Raw genomic sequence first — 13,716 nt, forward strand, 5'->3', positions numbered from 1 at the left:
TCTACCCTTGTTTGTTCTTGAATGCATCTAGCCATTAATTCCTCGAAACTAGGAATTACATTATTGTTCAGAAGAGTAGTCCTGAACACATACCATTCAGATGGTAATCCTCCGAGAGTTGTGAGTGCCATTTCTCTGTCAGTAATGGTTTCCCCAATAGATAGGAGATCGTTCTTGATCTCGGTGATTCTTAAGAAGTATGCTTGCATACTTTCATCTTTACCCTTCTTGATTTCCCTCAACTTATTTCTAAGAAACAAAACTTGATTTGCATCATTAACTTTAAATAAACTCACCTGTCTGTCATAGATTTCCTTGGAGGTGTCTAGATCAGAGATGTAGGCCACCAAGTGCTTGTCGATAGAGTCCCAGATGATCTTCTTTGTTTTGACTTCTCCATTTTTCCATTTGTTCCAGGCAGCAGCAGATGCATTTGATGAAGGCTCAACAATATTGCCTCTTACATGGTCCAGCACTCCTTGATCTTCAAGGGTTAGATCGATAGACATCTTCCATCCATGATAGTCAGCTTTCTCACAGAGCTTGTCTTCGGCAGGAAAGAGTGTTGAGAACCCCATAGTTCTTTTAGGATAGCCTTGCCAATCTTCTCTTTAATGATTGCTCTTGCTCTTGCTCGGGCTTTGTCTTCACCTCAGCTCTGATACCATGTTAAGTTATGGTATGTTCTATGCTTATAACAGTTTACTTCTTTTTCTTATTATATTCCACCGATTAGCAATCACATGTACATAAAGTAAAGTGCAGATAGAACATTAAACGATCGACAGAAAACAAGCCAAGACAAGAGACACAAGATGTGGTGGCTAGCCAGGGACAAACCCCACAATGTGTGGGGAAACCCTTTGATCAAATCTTCTTTTATCTTCAATAATTCAGCAGAGAGAAATAGTACAATAAATCTGATTCATATCAGTAGTATCAAACCCTAGATCAGTAGTATCAGCATTAGCGGCTTCATTATCAAACTGGGCAGACCATATCTCACAAACCGACAGTCGGATTGACTTCATTCCACCACCAAAAATTTCGGCTTCCAGAGGAGGTTTAGATGAACCTACAACACAGTTCAGATGAGGAGATATTCTAGGCCACGCAAGTCAATCTTTACTTCTGCAGTTTCAGCTTCAATTTCAGCAATTTCTGGCTTCAAACTAGGGCAGTCGATATCTTGCAAAGCGTTCGTCGGATTGACTTCATTCCACCACCAAAAGTTGCGGCTTTCAAAGGAGGTTCAGATGAACCTACATCGTAGTTCCAAAGAGGAGATCTTCTAGGCCACGCAATTCAATCTTTACTTCTGCAGTTGTAGCTTCAGTTTCAGCAGTTTCCGGCTTCACATGTGTGAGAGAGAGAGACCCATTTCAACGCAGTAGATAAGAGACTCATATCTGCGCAGTAGAGAGAGAGAGAGATGTGATGAGATGAGTGAGTACAAATGAGGAAAAGTCCTCTTATATTTATACACAACGTTGGTGGGTGAATAGATGCGACTGTTGGGTTTCTGAGCCTAACTGAGTTGTAGGTCGGCTTGATAATAATTCCATAATCAAAATAAATTCATATCTCCATGAATACTTATCGGAATTGGATGATCTTTATATCAATCCTACACCTCTCGATGAGAGGAATCTAATAAAAATATTATTAGCCATGAATAAGGTGACCCACATGAAGTTTTTCCCTGGTTGACAATTTTAACAGAATGTCATTACATGATTTGATGGATCTTCACCTGGATTTCCATTGAATTTAGGAATATTAGAGGGAAGTTTATGAGGAATCGCAGACTACCAAGGGGTGTAAGCAATTGGATCATTCATCAAACAGTTTAGATCTAGTAATTCTAGAGTTGCTACAAAGGGCAACTGTTGATTCAGGTTAGGCGAAGCATACCCAACATAATATGGAATCGCCTGAGCAGTAGGTCTTTGCATACTAGCATAATGTATTTGATGTTGGTAGCTTTGATAAGGTTGATGGGCGTAACCATTATAGTATAGTTGTTGATAACTACTTTGGAAATGTGATTGCCCATTACTTACAAAGACTTGTTGCTCGAGTCCTTGGTATGATTGCTGGAATTGCGGTTGTCGGTATTGAACTAGCCATGGTTGTTGGACCATTTGTTGTTGCCCAATACTGGATGATTGACCAAGATGAGGAGTCATAGTACCTGTTTTAGCCTGAGTCGCTCTAGATAAGGAGGCACTAACCTGAGGTTGTGATTAAATCACTGAGGCGAGAGGCTGTTGTATCGCAACCTGAGAAACTTGTGGTTGACATACAATAGGCATTGCTTGCACTTGCGATACAGTCACAATAGCAAGTGTAGCGGGAATATTCGACATAGGATGAACTGGTTGCATTGAATATACAATCCTTGGTTGTTGAGGCAGTATTGGTACCCAACCACTGGATGTAATTCCAGCTTGACCTGAACCTTGTTGTAAACTCTCATATGGTTGTTCTACTGGAGGGAACAATGAAAAGGCATACTACCCCCCATATGGTGGTAATCCAATACTTAAAGGGTAAATTAGCCTTTGAAGACACATTGGATCAACTTGCTGAATTTCAACGTAAGAAATACCAGATGAGAATCCAGATGAAGAAATAGGAACTGACCATGTCGTCGAAACAGTCCCTAATTGCACTTCATCTTGTTGTTGATAACTTGTCGGGATAGATGGTATACTAGCAATCATTGTAGGAATGGCTGTAGGAAGCTATACTGTAGTTGTTTTGGTTGACACAGTCCTAGATGTTGATGGTTTTTCAGACATGTTTAGTCTATCCAAAAGATTTCCTAGCGATTCGACAGGAACTTGTGATGAAAAATAATTAACTTCTATAATAGAAGGATGTAAGTGGATCCTAGTTCCAAAATGCACTGGAGTACTAGGTGGAAGATGCTCTACTATCTCTTCTATAGCAATCAATCTAGGTGGAGTAGGTAGACCGTCAAGTCCATAAAATATTTCTGGAGCTAAAGAAAGTGTAGCTTCTATAGTAACAAAGACTAGAGGGGTGACACCTTCTGAATTCTGGAATTCAACTTCCAGATGTTCAGGTAAGTGAACTTCAGTTCCTTAATCAATCCTAGGTGGAGTTACTTCTGGAATAGAGGTGTCTACCATTACACTAGGATAAGTTCTAATATCCTCTTGTAACTGCAGAACTTCTTCTGTAAAGGCAGATGTACCAGAGATAATTGGAGTAACTATAGTCTTTGACGATGTTGAAATGCAAGTTTCAAATAAATCAGGTGAATTGGACTTAGTTAAACAAAAAAAAAATTCCCAGGATGGTTTCATTTCCGAGGTCAAAGACGGTTGACTTGCTAGTCTCTACGGACGATGGGTTTTTGATTGTCTTTCTTCCACGATTGTAGATTACTTGATCAACTCAAATATTAAAGGGGAAAAATGTTGTTCCGATTTAAATGAATTTTAAGATACTTTGACGTAACTTGCTTTTTCAATTTTTAAGAGTCGAGAAAGCTAAAGGTGACTAGTCGACTTTGATTTTTAATGAGCCCGAAGTGACAAGTGCTCTGATGGACCTTTTCTTTTAAGGATTTGAAATGGAACGAAAGTGACTGCTCTGGAAGTCTAGCTAGAGGGTTTACCAAATCAATCGTAAAACTTTAAAATAAACCTTGGTGATAAATGATAGAGAAATTACCAAGGACTTATGTACGACAATCAATCTTCCTAAATGCTATGTTCAGTGAATTACGATCGATAGGGCGATAGACATGGCTTCCTAAGGTTAAAGGATGATAGCCTATTGTGGTCTCCCAATATATACAGGACGGTATGGGGAGCACAAGTCCATACGGGCACTTGTCGTATCAAAGAGGAGGAATCACCCAACCTACGATGAAAACCATAGTTACCAAGTTTTACAACGCCAAAACACATCTCTAGCCTAGAATTCTAGATGTGTTGCGTTAGATTCCAAAACATTTTTATGTTCATTGAGGTTTATTTTATGGTTGATCTTGCTTAGAAGATTGTCTTTCAAGGTTCACCATGTGATGTAGATGTGAAATTCCTAAATATGCAATCTAAAAAGATAAACAGTTGTTTATGTTCTTTTAGCAATGAAAATCCTAGCTACAAAGGAAAGAAGATAGCGATTTTCTTTCAGCAGAGAGCATAGAGCACACACTAAATGCACTTTCAAAAACCAAATTTCGCAAGCAGTCAAGATGCGGATGCACATGCATGTATTTGTTTTCCAATTTCTTAATGTGTGAATGACAAAAGAAAGCTAAGTACACATCTGAATTATTTTCTTTCAAAGTGATAGTACTAACAATTTTTCTTTTCAAAAAACGAAAGGAAGACTAAGATGACACTTTCAGATTTCAATTTTAAAACTGTTTTTGACACTTGAAATAGTAATAATTTCAAAATCAAGTACAATGAAAAAAGTACAATCAACTATATAGAAGAGGAAGACTTTACGACACTCTTCTTTTGATTTAGAATGACAATTACAACACTTGTATAAAAAAAAACAGTTCGATTAGGCTACTTTTGACAAAGGAGGATTGCAAATGATTGAAAAATACATAAAAACATTTACAATTCCTAACTGATGGAGGCTGAAATAATGTGAAGGAAGATGGTTACAGTAAGAAGGTACTGATCATGAATAGCAAAACTACTGAATAAAGCTGAAAACAAAGAGGAAAAACTAAATTTCAGAGAAGAAAACATAGTTTGCTCTATCATCGCACCTGCAACACAGGGAAACAGGGATGCATCTCACTTACAACACATGGGAGGTGCGATGCATCCAAGTTTCATAGTTCAGATAGTGCGATGGGCCAGGGAGCAAAACTGAGCTTGGTTTTTTCTCAAAACTTGCAGAAAAGTTCAGTGATTTAGGCTAAGTAATGATGTATAATAAACACAAAGCATAAGGGTAGGATCTGATGAGGTTCTGAGCTACCACAAGGGCACTTAAGATTCTTTTCATGTTAGATGCTCAGTTCATAAACCAACCCGGAGATTGACTAAAGCAATTTTTATCTACGTCACAATTGCATATCAAAGGCATTTCAAAGGATTGTTGGCTAACTTTAGGCTCCGTCTGTAGTTCATAAAGAAAAAAATAAACAAACAAAACAAATTATTCGTTCCCAAATGGAGCCACCATTTTTTTATAGGGAAAACTAGTGTCGATTAGAACTGCTAGTCCCACTAAGATGGGTAGCTATCTTAGAAACAAACAACGAAAACTTTTCAAGAGTTCCTTTAAGTGTGATAGATGGAAGAGAAGAATAGAGGACCAATCTGGATCTTTCGCCTTGATCCTAGCTTGATTTCTCCTTTCCCCGATAGTATTTTCCAGTCCTCTCCTACTTATCTTGCTTCAAAGAGTACCTGTAGAGTCAAAGTAATAGTGAACTATCAAAGAATCTCTATCTAAAACATCATCACTAATATGGAATCAGAAACACATTGACCATACAATTGCATTCATAAACAATAAGATTCACAAATACAAGATCATATGGAGGAAAACTCAAAGAACTTTATTAATAGTAATGTAAGAGAGGATTAAAACCCAACTTTCTAATCCAGCATCATCCTCCCAGTTGTAGAAGCCCTCTTCACCTCATGAACAAGCAATTCACCCAACAATGCAATGTCTCTTCTCACCAAACCAACAACACTTCCTTACAAAATACAAAATTCTAGCCCTTTAGATCTCTCAAATGAGTGATCCATTTATAGATCTCTTGCAAGGATGTGAGTCAGCTCTGGGTTTCTGATTAGTGTCATTCCACTGACAGTTATTGGTTCCACTTGGAGATTTCATGATCTCTTACTCATCCCTGGGTGAATTCAGAGAAGCAAGTGTCACAGGAGAAGTTTATGGAAGATTCCATCATCATCCACCTTGAAAATTGCCTCTACCATTTGTTTATTCTCGCTCATCACAGCCCATAGAAGGCCATTTCAGTATGCATCCCACCTGGCCAGTTAAGTAGTCAGTATGCATCGCACCTTGTCCATGGAGCAACCTGTATGGTCTAGTTTTGGCCAGTTCTGAGTAGTTTTTCAGGTGGAACTTCTGCGAAATGATGTAATCAGCTGACCATGATCCTTTAGGGTATGAAGCAACACTTTTATGGACTTAAGGAGTCCTTATTTTATGGACATGTGAGTTTGGGGTTGCAGTGCCCAAATATGTCTATAACAATGGGCCATAGTAATAAATAAGGTGGTTAACCCGTATCATGTAAGGGACCACAAGTAGTTAGTAATAACGTAATGGGCCCATGGTATTAGATAGATGGTATTGAGGGAAGCATGGTAATGATTCATGGTATTATATGTATGAGGCTTATATAGAGGGTAGAGACTCCACATTGACGGATGTCAAGGAATATTGTATGAACAGGCATGTGGCTTGTGGATTGTTCTCCTTCCTTAAGGAGTGAATGTATGGTGTTTCCCTACCTTAAGGGTTGAATCAATAAATTGAATCATTTCTATCTATGTTCATATCTTGTTATTTCTTTGGTTGATTTCTATTATCATACATTTTTGGGTTAAAACTATAGCACCATAGGTCTCTAGAATTTGGCTCATACATTTATCAACCTGAATGGCATGCGGGCATACATGAAGGTTCCCCAGGGGGTGGTGAAAGAAGTATTTTTCTAGTCTTTATGGTGGACTTCCACTTGGTTATAATGAGAGAATCCATCCATCATGGACATTCTAGATACACCCACTACCTTCTACAATATATTATCCATCTTAGGCAGAGGGTAGTTATCTTTTAGAGATGCCCTATTTAAATTTTCGAAGTCCCAAACAACCTTGTCTCTGTGGGTCCAAAATAGCCACCCACTCAGAGTATCTTAATGGGAATATGATCTTGGATTGTAGCAGCTTCCTTACCTCATTTTAAATGGAGGGGAGTAAGAGTGTGTTTATTTCTTTGAGTTTCTGTTTGCATGGATTTATCCCACACTTCAGAGGAATATTGTGCTAAATAATACTTGTATCAAAAGATTTCAAATCATTATAAGACCAAGAAAATACATCTTTGTAAGTTTTGAATAGATCTAAATACCTCTGTCTATATTGCAAGGGGATTCCTTTGGACAACCTAATCATCTAGGGTTCTTCCTCTATCATGATGTTACATTCTTCGACTTGCACATCTTTCTCTGGGGTCATTGGTTTGGGCACTATGTCATATTTATTGAAAATTATTTCTAATGGAACAAGTCCATGAGGGATGGTGTTCCCTATTAGTTGCAATTTTTTTTCCCAGCCACTGTGTATTTCCACAAAGTGGATTCTTTTTTTGCTTCTTCTTCTTCTTGACCAATGGTTTAGTGGGTAAACTCCCCAACGACTTCTTGAATATTTTTACTTGCTCGTCATCTTCGAATACTTGCTAGTGTTTAAAATTTTCAGGTATTGAAGGCCTATGTCTGACTTCTATCTCCTATCTGAGGAGTGAATTCTGTGGGGGCCTAAAAGTGATTGCATCTACCATAAGAGAGTCAGTCATATTGTTTTCTTCCCTAGCCATAAATTTGATGTTAAAGGCCAGGAATAAATTGCCGATTAAGTCCCATGCTTCATTTCGGTACGTCCTCAACCTAGGGTGTTTGGAATGACATTGGTCTCAGACCTACCTTACAACTATCTTAGAGTCTTCGTAGACTGATGGGCATTCAATGTTCATGTTTTTTTATCATTTGTAACCCCAGGAGAAATTCTTCATACTCTGCCACTTTGTTGGTCACCTCAAATTCGAGCTTGAAAGAGAGGTATCATGCTGTGTTTCAGAGATACCAACAATAATCCAGATGCATTCCCATCTTTTGAGTTTTCTCCATCAGAGTATAACTTCCATAATTATTTTTCATTTACTCACGAGTGCTCTGACTGCCTTGTAAAGTGTACTGATGTTCCCTCTAGGAAGGTCTCATCCTCTTCTAGGGATAGACAAGAGATGTCACTATCCTTCCCATGCAGTAGGGAGTTCATAGAGCCTTTAGTTGGGGTCACAGTTTCACAAACTGGGATTATCTGCACAACCTCCTTTCCTCACCTCCAAAAGTGGGAATGGTGGCATAAGTCAGATCTAGCTTGATGGAGCTACCCACCTTGGAACGCTAAGATCTGGATAGGAGAATTCTAAAACAAGGAGGTATGTCAGCCACCACTATATCCATTACCACACTTTTCACCGGGACCTGAGCCAGGTTTACCACCAGATCCTTTATCATGCGTAAGAACTTGACTCTCTTGGAGTCAAAGGATTATAGGTCCTTGTATGGTCTGGTGATCTCTAAACCGAACTATTCCATTACTGATAGTGACATAAGGTTGTGTGAGGCCCTGAAATCCAACATGAAATTATGCAACAAAAGGTCATGGATAACCAAATTCACATAGAAAGGCACAGTAGAAGTGTCCAGTTCTTCCACATGTGACCCGAAAACAACCATGGGCCTCTCATCTTGCAGGTTCAAAATATCATGGGATGGTGTAGAGGTGGATGGATACATGAATTTGGAGACTTGAGCTTTGTAATGCGGCTGCTTTAAAATCTCAGTCAGAGGAATATGAATTTTTGCCTTTTCTAGCTCCTTCTAGAGATTGAACGTATGTTGGGCCTTTTCAATATCTCCAGGCTCTATTCTTTCTCCCTTCCCGCTGGCAGTTATTAGCAGAATAGGTGCCTGCTTTTGTGTGTGCCCCTTAGGACCATTGTTCTCCTTGTTTGCAGAGACTCCTACCTTGGGTGGGTTAGGATGTAACTTACCCTTCAGTTCGTCTGGGGCTGGAGGAACCACTTGCGGAGTAGCTTCCGCTTGTTGTTCTAGTTATGTTGTCTTCTTCTTCAAAGATCTTATATTGTACTTACGTTGTGGTTGTGTTTTCATGAACTATGAAAATTGTTTGCAATAATAATCCATATCTTCATCCTCTACTGTTGCTTCTCTGTGATGACTGACCTCTTGGTGAGTTATATTCTCATGTTCCTTTTCATTAAAACCAACATATATATTTCCCTACATCTCCTAAGTATCTAATGATTGTTCATCAGGACTATATTCCAAGTACAAGGGATGATGGATCTGATCAAGCTGCTATTTTCTTTCCCTTGGAAGTAGTTGCAATGGAGGCCTTCTATATTGTTGGTTATAGCCCTAGTTGTTGACTTGAGCATTCTACTTGGAGAGGTTCTTGTTCTCAAGAAATCCTTTCTCTTAAGGTAAATCCAACTTTAGAGTCAAAGGCTCCTAAGAAAACAACACGAGGTACAACTGGGGGAGGCTTTATTTCGACTGGAAAGTTATTAAATCTTTTGATAAATTCTGTAGTGTCCTCCTTTGGATTGTTCATTATTGCATCAAACATAGTGAGGAGGTACTCATGGTTCCTCTTTTCTCCCCATTTCAAGGTGAAAAAGTTTTCATGTAGCTTCCATGTAGTGATGGAGGCATTAGGTAGGGATTTGAACCATTTTCTAGCCTCTCCATCGAGGGATTGTACAAACAGTGTCATAACCACATCTAGATGTTCCACATTTATGTTCTCAGAAAAAGCACTGAAGGTGTCAATGTGACTTTATGCCTTTCCATGTGAATTTGTGCCTTTGTGCCTTGGTCTTCTTAGCTCATGATTATACTTTCTCCTCAACTCCTTAAGTGTGATCTAGCATGTCCTCCTTCTTCATCATCTTTCCATAGCAAGGTATAATTATTGTATTTTCAATCCACTCATGACAAGATGACATCAGTATGATACACCCCTAGTCTAAGATGATGATAATTCGTTGATTGAGCTAGAACTGGTAGTTGGTTAAGGGGGAAGGCTTAGTGACCAGGCTTTATTGAGGGATAAGATTGCGTAATTTTGAGGGTGAGTGATCTGAGCTGAGAGAATAGGCATTGGTTTATCCAACTACATAGTTCTGGAGGATAGATGAGGCTGAGTGATTGTGAAACTTTCTAGTTCTGTCTAGGCTAGGGGAAGGATTGCACAATTCTGGGAGTCATGGCTTGGGCTTGAGCACTATGGTTGTGAAATGTATAGTTCTCGGAGGCAAAGACTAAGAATTATGTAGTGCCAAGGAAAAATATTACTGCTTGAGGGCTGAGACTATGGAATGGAACAATATTTATGCTTGAGGGCTGATACTATGGAATGTGTAGTTTAGGAAGGCTAGATGACACTAGGTTGCTAGGAATCCTCCGAAATTTGGCTAAGTGTGGGATCGGTGGAACTGATATGAAAAATGATAGAAATTGGCTATGACCACACCTTGGATACTTGGTGACACAACTTAGATCATCAAGAGCACATGAAAACATGCTTCCCTTAGTGCAACAAGCTTTGTACCAACTTATGACAAGTGTGGCACCGAATATAGAATTTGTGATGATATTGAAAACTCTTGTGTACTAGTGCATGAAAATTTGGAAATGAGTGTGAAACATGACTATATGATGAAAAAAATTAATTTTTAGAAACATTTCCCCTTGAAACAAACCGAAACTCCCCTTTTCATGATTAGCGATAATTGCCATGCCCAAAGAAAACACTTGCTATATAAAGATAAAAGTGTGAATCACACTTAAGATCCAAGAAGAGAGCTTGAAATCATAATTTAGCCAATAAGTGACTAAGGAATTACTGATCACAAGATCGATAGTAGGCTCCAAAGTTTGAGTGTACACCAAAATTTTGGAGGGTGTTGCAACTGATACAACACTTGATGATAGACTAGTAGAATCCAGCTTCTCTATTTTTGTTAACCCTTTCGTGCAGGGCCTTTGTTATTCCAGGATTATTAATTCATTAGGTAGATCACTTTGGCCTTTTCCACTTACCCGTTGACTAGACATGGTCCCCTCTGTACCTTATTAATTGAGCACAACATGCGATTTAGCAACATTACAGTGTTTCGAGTTGGGAAAAGTAGTGTATCTTGTGAGCTTAAGACTTTTAGAGTATAAGTTTTCACCTCTGGTGTTGTTTTGCTATCACAAGGCTTGGAAAGTACTCCAACGAAGTCACGTAGGAACAAAAATATTTATTTGCTATCAATGAACCTGGATAGTACCCCGATGGAGTTACTTGCTTGACCTCTCTATGCATTGGCACTTATTCATTTTAGGTGGAAGAGAGATCCCGACTTATTGAGAGAAGGGGAGTTTGTTCCTTCAAATAAGTGTATAAAGAGCTTTGATTTAGGTTTTCTCATTTATATTTTACCTTTCTCCTTCTCTACTAGTTGGATAAATATGAAGAATAGACATAAGAACTGATTATAGGTATAAGGTTTCCTAGATAGGCACGGGTTCAGGGTTGGACCAAATCTCTCCTTACGGATGGATCGTATGTGCTGTGAGAAGTTCGTTGACCAAAAGAAAAATCCAGCACAAAGAAGGTTGGCTAGAGGTTCAACCAAATGTTACAGTGTCACAAGACTCTTTAGACTTTGATGAGCCTAGGCATTGCAACAAGAATGCTACAACTCCCAAGGCTACCAACTTTAATTATAAACCCGGGGTTTGTACAAACTTAAGAGGTGTCAGCACTCTATATGCAGCATACAATGTGTCCTTCCTTTGTTGTCATGATGTAATGGATTTCATGTATTGAAGTCAAATCCTAAACTCATTGCAGAAAATGAAATATTCGAAATGGAACATTAACCTATTGCAAGAAACAAAGTACAAGGAAAGAGATGGAAATTCAATGCTAAATCACACAATTTTCTATCTAATTGCTAAGAGGCTTTGCTTCAAAAGAATTCTAAGTTAACATTTATGCAATCCTATTGTCCTAAGCATCCAGTTTCAAAACATCAAACCTTCTACTGCTATGCATGTAAATGAATAAAATAAATTTGTTTTTCTTTTTTTCTTTTTTCCATGTGAGAGTGTGAAAGCTAATATATTTCAGTGATTTGGAAGGTAGCTTGGAGATGATGGTGAATGGTAATAAGGTTTGGGAGACAATTATGGACCCTTTTCTAGCTTCCTACAGGAGTTTTCCTCAATTCAGCCTCAAAACAGGCTTTCCTATAGGATGCTACATTGATTGTCTATAGGATCCCTTGATTTTCCTACAGGATGTACATATCTACTATAATTCATCGAATGAATAAGAAAATCAAATCTAAATTGGATGGGACAAATTTTTGTATTAAATAGGATGTCTTAGGTCTCCATTCCAAGTGGAATCACTCAAAAAGACCTCTGTTAACCCATCCAAAAAAATAAAAAGCATTAAAAGTCGAAAGTCTAGAAATTCGAGAACCAGTGAGCTAGTAAATCTAAAAAATTCATAATCAAATCATGTGTAAATGAAATAGGGTAATTTTTGTTATGAACTAGAATTTCTTTTTGATCTAATGCAAGTGGAATCAATTTTATTTAATCTCGTTAGCATGCTCTAAAAAATATCAGAAATTTACTGTTCCTTGCTAAAAACGAAGTCGAGCAATCTAGATTTGGGAATGAGAAGACTAATCCAAGCAACTCAATAATTATTATGAACTTCCAAAGATTTTAAAAGGATCAAATAATGCTTGTGATCTTGCAAAAGAACGTAATCAACCATTTAACTCAATTCTACAATAAGAAATCATTAATACTAAATGTAGAAATAGAAAGAAATAAAAACTAGAGATGCATGTGAATAAGCAATGAAAAGAAGGAAAGAAAATGATAAAAAAGGGCCCTGGGGCTCCTGGGATGGCCAAGCCCAAGGAAAACCATAGACCTATGGAGGAGAACAATATTTATAAGCTGAACATGACACTAATCTTCATTATTTTCATCAATGTCATTACATCCCTGCAAGAAAATACAATGGAGCTGCAAAAATACAAGCTCTCTACGTCATAACACTAATCAAAATCTCCTGCTAGAGGAAAATTCAACTTGGTACTTATACAAAATTATTAGCAATCACTCCCCATGAATGGAGGAAGTTTTCGCACTAAAATCCCTTGTTTAGTGGATCTAATCGCCAGTACTAGGAATTTGCATTAAATGGTAGGGAACACATTCCTAGATTTTCTCAATCATTCCCTAGAGGAAAGTTAGAATTGGTACTTATACAAAATGATTAATAATCATTCCCCATGGATGGAGGAATATTTCCCCACCGAAATCCCTTGATTAGTGGAACACATTCCTAGATTTTCTCAATATTGGAATTACACAATTTGTGCCATAATTCCATAATATATTATTGACTTATTATTTATTATTGATCCTCCAGTAGTAGGGAAAAAGTCTCTAAATTATCTCCTCCTTCAACTCTTCATAATCTACCCAATATTCTCATAATATTCCACAAAAATTAAATAATATTAGGCACAAATATTGTATTATTCATAAACCTTCCTAATGAATATATTAAAGTTAAAAATAAATTATCTAATTCAAAAAGAGAGGTTTAATGTGCTGAAGGATGGTCATAGGCATTAATTTATGTTTTAAATTAGATGAACGGGCCTTAATTTATGTCTAATTTAGAGGCCCATCAGACATTGTCCACATATGTACTCAGAAGCCAAATCATATGGAAAACACTTATTTGCATGATGAAAATGAAAGGAGAAACTCAATAAGAAAGGAAACAAGATGAAAAGAAAGAATACACACAACAAGGAAACAAAAACATA

This window comes from Pinus tabuliformis, chromosome 8 (genome assembly GCF_031772625.1).
Source record: "Pinus tabuliformis cultivar Carrire ecotype Pingquan chromosome 8, CPIR1, whole genome shotgun sequence".
NCBI lineage: Eukaryota > Viridiplantae > Streptophyta > Pinopsida > Pinales > Pinaceae > Pinus > Pinus tabuliformis.